The 6,986-nt window shown below is 36.5% G+C and overlaps 1 non-coding gene across 1 annotated transcript; it reads right to left on the bottom strand.

The window, feature by feature from the left end:
* Positions 1-628: 628 nt before the first annotated feature.
* LOC127088586 (small nucleolar RNA R71) lies at positions 629-735 on the bottom strand. Its single transcript, XR_007790417.1, has one exon. It is a non-coding gene; the product is annotated as a small nucleolar RNA R71 (small nucleolar RNA).
* Between the last annotated feature and the right edge of the window lie 6,251 nt (positions 736-6,986).

Here is a 6,986-nt window from a genome sequence, read left to right as displayed (position 1 = left end):
TAGGAGCGAGATTCAAAGTCTCGTCATGCATCCTAATAAAAAAACCTATTTTTAGTCATTTTCTCTTTTCTATCGAACTTTTAATAACTCGAAGAAAACAAATAAATGAAAGCTAACACTTTAATGCAAAACTAAGTAAATGGTTCTCGTTGAGTAAAACGGATGCAAGTGGTTTTAATAGCTCCCCCTTGCATAATCGACTCCTGAACACGATTTGGTCATGGCAACCATATCTTTATCATCTTTATGGGTTTTATCGACGCAATCCCTTTCCTTTTAGGAATAAATAAACTTTTGTGGCAACTCTATTTATCATATCGAGCATGTGATTTCCTTGTGGTCATATTTTACATTGTGACACTCTCTCTGATGTAAATCGTGCAACAGAATCTGTTCTTCGGTAGCCCGACAGAGGGTCCAAATTTAAACCTTTTATGTTTATATAATACGCTAACACGTTAAAAGGTAATGACGTTGATCCATAAGCCATTAGAATGCACCTTTTTCCTTTCTCCCTAAGAGGCAGAGCCCGACCTTGGCTACAGCATATACCGTCGAATTCCATAACAACGTGGAATGAGTTAAAAAGACGTCTTTAGCAAGGTATTTATCGCCACATAAAACGATGATGTTAAAAAACCAGATAACCTGTTTTAGATATACCAGCGGTGAATCCCTCTTTAAGGCTTGGGAGAGATACAAGGACATGATGAGACTCTGCCCATATCATGGCCTGGAAAAATGGTTAATAATCCACACATTCTATAGCAATCTTCTCTATAATACGAGAATGATTTTTGATGTTGCGGTAGGAGGACCTCTTATGGATAAGCATTTCAAAGAGGCCTACCAACTCATAGAAAATATGGCTCATAACCTCTATCGGTGGGGAAGCAAATTCCCTCACGTTAAAAAGGCACAACCCAAAGGTGGTATGTATGAGGTGAGCAATTTCGATCACATGGACGCTGGGGTAAATGCTCTCACTCAAAAGATTGACAACTTGACCATTACCCCTTTGGCCACCGTAGTTGCACTGACTCATAACTGTGAGATTTATGGAGTCCAAGGATATGTCACTACTGACTGTCAATTATTAGTTGAGCCTACCCTTGACCAGGTTAATTATGTGCAAGAAAACCCTTATTCCAACACGTATAACCCTGGATGGAGAAATCATCCAAATTTATCCTATAAGAATAATAATACTTTGTTTTCACCTAGCCCTGCATCCACTAATCCACTTGGTTTCCAAAACCATAAAGGAGATCATGTTGCTCCTACTGCCCCAAAAAAGTCTAATTTGGAACTAATGATGGAAAACTTCATCTTATCTCTGAATCAGTAAAATAAAGAATTTATGAACCAAAATGTTCATACCAATGAGTTGATTAAGCAGTTGGCAAATAAAATGGATGCCATGGCCACCTATAACAAAATTCTAGAGACCCAAATTTCTCAAGTGGCCCAGTAATAAGCGGCTACTGCTTCTCCCACTAGAATATTTCTTGGCCATCCACAACCTAAGAGAGTTAGAAATGAGATTGTAGAGAGGAGTGTAGAGAGGGTCCTGCCGACAAGTAGAGAAGGAAAATGAGGAAGCAGAGAAGGAAAATGAACAACCATATGCACCCCTTCCTCCTTGTAAGCTACCCATTCCTTACCATCAAATACTTGTAAAGTGTAAAAGTGAGGGTAAATTTAAGAAGTTTGTAGAGCTCCTGAAGACAGTTCACATCATTGTCCCTTTTTTAGAGGCAATAACCAAAATGTCTTTGTATGCTAAGTTCCTAAAAGAGATTTTAACTAACAAAAGGAAATTTGATGACAATGGTACGGTGGCACTCACTAAAGAGTTTAGCACAATTAAAAAAGATAAAATGCCTCCTAAATTGAAGGATCCATGAAGCTTCTCGATTCCATGTGTTATCGGCAAGTACGTCATTGACAAAGCCTTTTGTGACTTAAGAGCTAGTGTTAATTTGATGCCTCTTTTCATCCGTGAGAGGATCAACTTAGGAGATTTTAAACCAACAAAAGATGTCCCTTTAGCTGGTTGACTGGTCAGTAAAATACCCAGTAGGAATACTGGAAGACACCCTAATAAGAATCAGCCATCTATATATTCCTATAGATTTTATAGTGATGGACATTAAAGAGGACTCTCATGTCCCGATCTTGTTAGGTAGACCTTTCTTAGCTATTGTTGGTGCAATTATAGATGCAAAGAGAGGAACACTCTCCTTCGAGGGTGGAGAAGAAAAGATCGAATCCCTCTTATCCAAATTTACGAAAATTCATTCGTTAAGGATGCTTGTTACCTGGTGGACATCATAGATGAATGTGTTCGAGAGTACTCGTCAGAGCTACCTTTAGGTAAAAACATGGTTAGCGGAGATGACTTGTACAATAGTTTGTGGATGAAAAATAATGCCTTACACCTCCCATAATTAAAGAACAGGAAGAATTCAAAGTAAATCCCAATCCACTGCATTTCAAGTACAAACCTCCTCGAAGAAGACAGAAAGACAAAGGAGTCGAAGCTTACGAGAAGATACAAGATAGAAGCTTTGCTACTATAAACTAGAACTTTAAGAAAGAAGGCTTAAACCTACTACATGGAATGACCCAAAAAGTGAAGAAGAAACCTCTCTCGCCAGATCTCAAGTATGAGCATCTCCACAAAAAGAGAGATATGGGTAAATTACATAGGAGATGATTCGAGATGTTCAAACGACACCCTAAGGCTGTTGCAAATGATGTTGAGAATAATATCCATACTATAAGCCTAAAAGAGGCACCCTATTGATCCAAACGGGCTAACGAGTCGAGCTATCAACATTAAACAAAGCACTTTGTGGGAGGCAACCCATGAGTCTCTTTTCTAAATTTTCGTATTTTGAATAAAAGCAGGTCAATCTTAGTAGAACGGGTGATTATTGAGCCAATTAAGTGAAGTATAAGCAACTTGTGACATGCAAAAACCGTCTCAAACTGAACTTAAGGAAAAACGAAAATGTAAAAGCAAGACGGTTGGACCATCACCATGCTGACACCCGTCAGTTGAATCCCAAACGCTGACGGTTAATCTGTCACAGCCATAACGCCTATCAGAATGTCAAGGTCGCGTTTGGCTGAACCTTTTCACATTTTTTCTCATTAAATTAGTTTTATTCCTATTTAATTCGCCTAATTTTCTGTATTAAGTCAAATTCTCATTCTCCATATTACCCCTCCTAAAAGTTCAAACCCCTCATGAACCATTCTTCACCCAAACCTCAAATACCACTTCTTCCTCGCCATACAAACAACAACACCTTCATAAAGCTCATACCCAAACCTCTAATTTTCTTCAATAAATCAGAAACAAAAACAAGATACATGGTCACAAACCTTCCTGAAACACACTTCCATACCCATAACATCCATTCTCCACCATTATCCTCATCACCTAAAATTCTGGTCCCATAAATACCTTTTTCCAAACCCAATTTTCTTTCATCGCACTTCTGAGAATGCAAAAATTAGACTACATGGGAATTGTTTTCAAGAATGAAACTCAACAAAAGCATTTTAAAGAGCTGGCTCAGAGAACTATCACCTCGACAAGGTATTCTAACAACCTCTGCCTTAGAACATTAGGTCTTTTAGACAATTTTCTTTTCATATTAAATCGAATAGGCTGAGACCATTTCTCAACCCTGCACCACCCTACATATGAGAAACTCACACTTGAATTTCTCAGCTCATTTAACTATTATCCTTACAGGAAATCAAATCAAGGTAATGGAAGGACTATGTTTAGGCTGTTTAGAGTTGACTATATTTTGAACCATGACGAAGTAGACGAACTGTTAAAGTTCCAAACCATCCTCAATGTCGTCACTGAAATTCCCATTGATAACTCTTGGCAACATGAATTTGCTAATCGGGGAAACTGCATCAAATATGGAAGGGAAGAAATCTTCCCAAATTCATTATTGACAATCTGGTATTTTTAAAAGGTCTTGGTACACACTATTTTTGGTAAGAACTATAACGTTAAAACCTTTAATATGAAAAATTATTTATTATTTTTTGCGTCTTTCAGTCCCGCCCAATCCACTCAACAGCTTCATGCTCGAGCAACTGGACAAGATAGCCAAGTTAAAAGGATGGGGTATCGTTATTGGAGGTTTGATTACCTTCATAGCCTTAGCCTTAGGCTTAGAAAAACAAGTTGCACAACTTGTCCACCTTGAGGGAAGCACCTCTCTAGATCTCAACTCGTGTCTATCTAAAAATTTGGTCAAACTTACAAATTTAAATGTGTTTTGTCTAATGATTAATAATGAGGTAATCAAAACTATTATGTTATCTAACTCGGAGCTAACAAATGTTCATGCTAACCGAAACTGGTTATATCCCATAGAAGCTTCAACGAGTTCAGATAACCATCATTGCCACCCCTCTCCTATATTTGTCATCTACCTCTTCTTTTGCAGGTCACACTTACCACAACTGCAACATCATTGACTATGAGCGCAACATGCTCCGACATAAGGTTATCATTTTATGCCTCTAAGTTCAAGAAATAATTGATAGGGAGGCAGCGCAAGCCCCCCACGACCGCCTCCGAGATGATATGATCGAGGACGTTTGATTTTGGATGGTAGACAATGGCATGCGTCCAATACCCCGTTCCTGACGGTGTTAATGCTTCTCTTTTCAGGTTCACCCTTCATTTCTCACACTGTCGTCATTACATTAAGGACAATGTATGATTTAAGTATGGGGGGTGATTTTTACCGTTTTCAATAATTTAGGTTTATATGCTTAGTTTAGGTTTATTTTTCTTTTAATTAGTTTAGATTTAATTATTGTTGATTTTTTATTTCATTGTGAATTTAATTGCTAATTTAGTGTATTGATTCAATTGCATGTGTTGTCGAGTCCTTTTTGCATGTGTTTCTGTTATGTTGTTGATTTACCTAAATTCTTGAACCCGCCAAATTTTTTGAAATGGTTTAGGATTCATAGCTCGCTTTGAAAGTATATAGATTTCAAAGGAGGAGAGGCTAAGGTTAAGGAGACTTGGGAAAAAATTGAAAAATTTGGTATTGTTCCAACACCTCAAGCCTCCCAAATATGGAAATCAATTTAAATACTCGTTGTGTCATAACCTTGAATTTCTATTGCTTAGTAATCCTCAAGTAGTTTAGTTGATGAATATAAGCGGAAATCAATAATAAGGAACAATTGCATCTACCAAGTTGGGTAACCCTCACCCGCTTACTTAGCCTAATGATGGTTGAACCCCAAAAAAATCCAAATGAATTAAGCATTTGAAAAAATGTGAATAAAGACATTAACCGGTTATCCTACCATGTGTGTAACCTTCAGATACCTAAGTGGCTTAATGTGACTTTATCGAATGAAAATGAATAGGAGAGTTAGATAATGATACAACGACATGATTCAAATTAGTTTGTATAAGAAGGATACTTTTAACCACGAAATGCGAATTATATTTTTGTAATATCCTTGGTGTGTTGTTAGTACCTATTGAATTAACCATTAATCGGTCATATTTTTGTGTGCCACATATGACTAATTATGATGCTATGTTTCCTAGGTCCTTGTTGTATTTGTATTGTTGCATTTACCTGATTTTATAGGCTAGCTAACTTACTTGAGGACAAGAAAGGGTTTAAGTGTGGGGGAGTTTGATAACTCGGAAACATATAGTGTATTTTGACTTGATTTTTATATGTTTTAGTGTCATTTTTATGTCTTTTATAGTATTATGTCAGTAGTGTGTGTTTATTTCAGGTACTTAGTGGTTGGAAGCTTCTACGCGACAAAATGGTAAAAAGCAAAAAAATGAGAAGAAAAATAAAGATTTATGTTGTCATGACAAGCCCCCTAACTATCATGACGGCTGTCACCCATATGGGAGGTCAACCAGTCAGCAAAGTCAATGAAATAAAGAAGGAATGCTTGAGCTAGATGACAGACGACCCATCATGAAGAAAATGGTTGTTACCAACATGATGGAAGAAACGTCATGGTCATGACGCCCGTCATGACTCAATGAAAATTCTTGGAAATTGAGGAAAGTTGTGGATGTTCATAAATGTAGAAAAGAATTCAAAACTCATCAAAAAATTATCCTAAAATGAAAATCAAGGAAATCAAGGAACAAGCCCAAAGGAAGTGGAATGGTGGTGTAAAAAAGACTAAGGCAATTAGAGCTAGGTGTACATCCAGAAGAATGGTTTATGGTTCCTTCTTAGAATAGTACAATAGAGTTTATAACTATTGTCATGGAATTTTATAACAAATCCTGGTTCAATAGTTAAGGTGAATGTTCAACATATTCTTGATAATGTAGTTGACAATAGGCCTCATTTCTAAAGATTATACATTTATTATGCAACATGTAAGAAGAATTTCAAATTATGCAGGCCTATCATTGGAATTGATGAATATTTTTTAAAGTGCCTATGTGAAGAAGAAATACTGGCAGCCATAAGAAGAGATCCAAATGATCAAATGATGCTAGCCTTTGTAGTTTTTAAAGGTGAAACAAAGGATAGTTTGACATTATTTTTGGAACTACGCGTTAATGATATTGGACGTAGAAGTTAATGTCGTACATATACATTCATATCACATCTATAAAAGGTATATGTATTTTATTTAAGTATGTCTTTTGTCTATTATTTATGATATTTTGTTAATGAATGATTTTATTTATTGATAGGATCTTTTGTCGGCTATGGATGAGCTTTTACCTTGAATGGAACAAAGGTTTTGTGTACGTCATTTATACAACAGTTTTAGGGATAAGTTTCATGCAAAGAAATTGAAAGAGATTATATGGAAAGTTGCTAAGTCAACATATCCACAAGCTTGGGAAATGGAGATGAGAAAAACGTAAGATGTTAATGAAGAAGACTTTTTGCATATGATGAAGACACATCCTAGGTTCTAGAGAAAATCTC

The sequence above is a fragment of the Lathyrus oleraceus genome, chromosome 5 (genome assembly GCF_024323335.1).
Source record: "Lathyrus oleraceus cultivar Zhongwan6 chromosome 5, CAAS_Psat_ZW6_1.0, whole genome shotgun sequence".
In the NCBI taxonomy this organism is placed as follows: Eukaryota; Viridiplantae; Streptophyta; class Magnoliopsida; order Fabales; family Fabaceae; genus Lathyrus; species Lathyrus oleraceus.
Note: the sequence above shows the minus strand (reverse complement) of the source record. Positions and strands in the feature narration are given on the sequence as shown.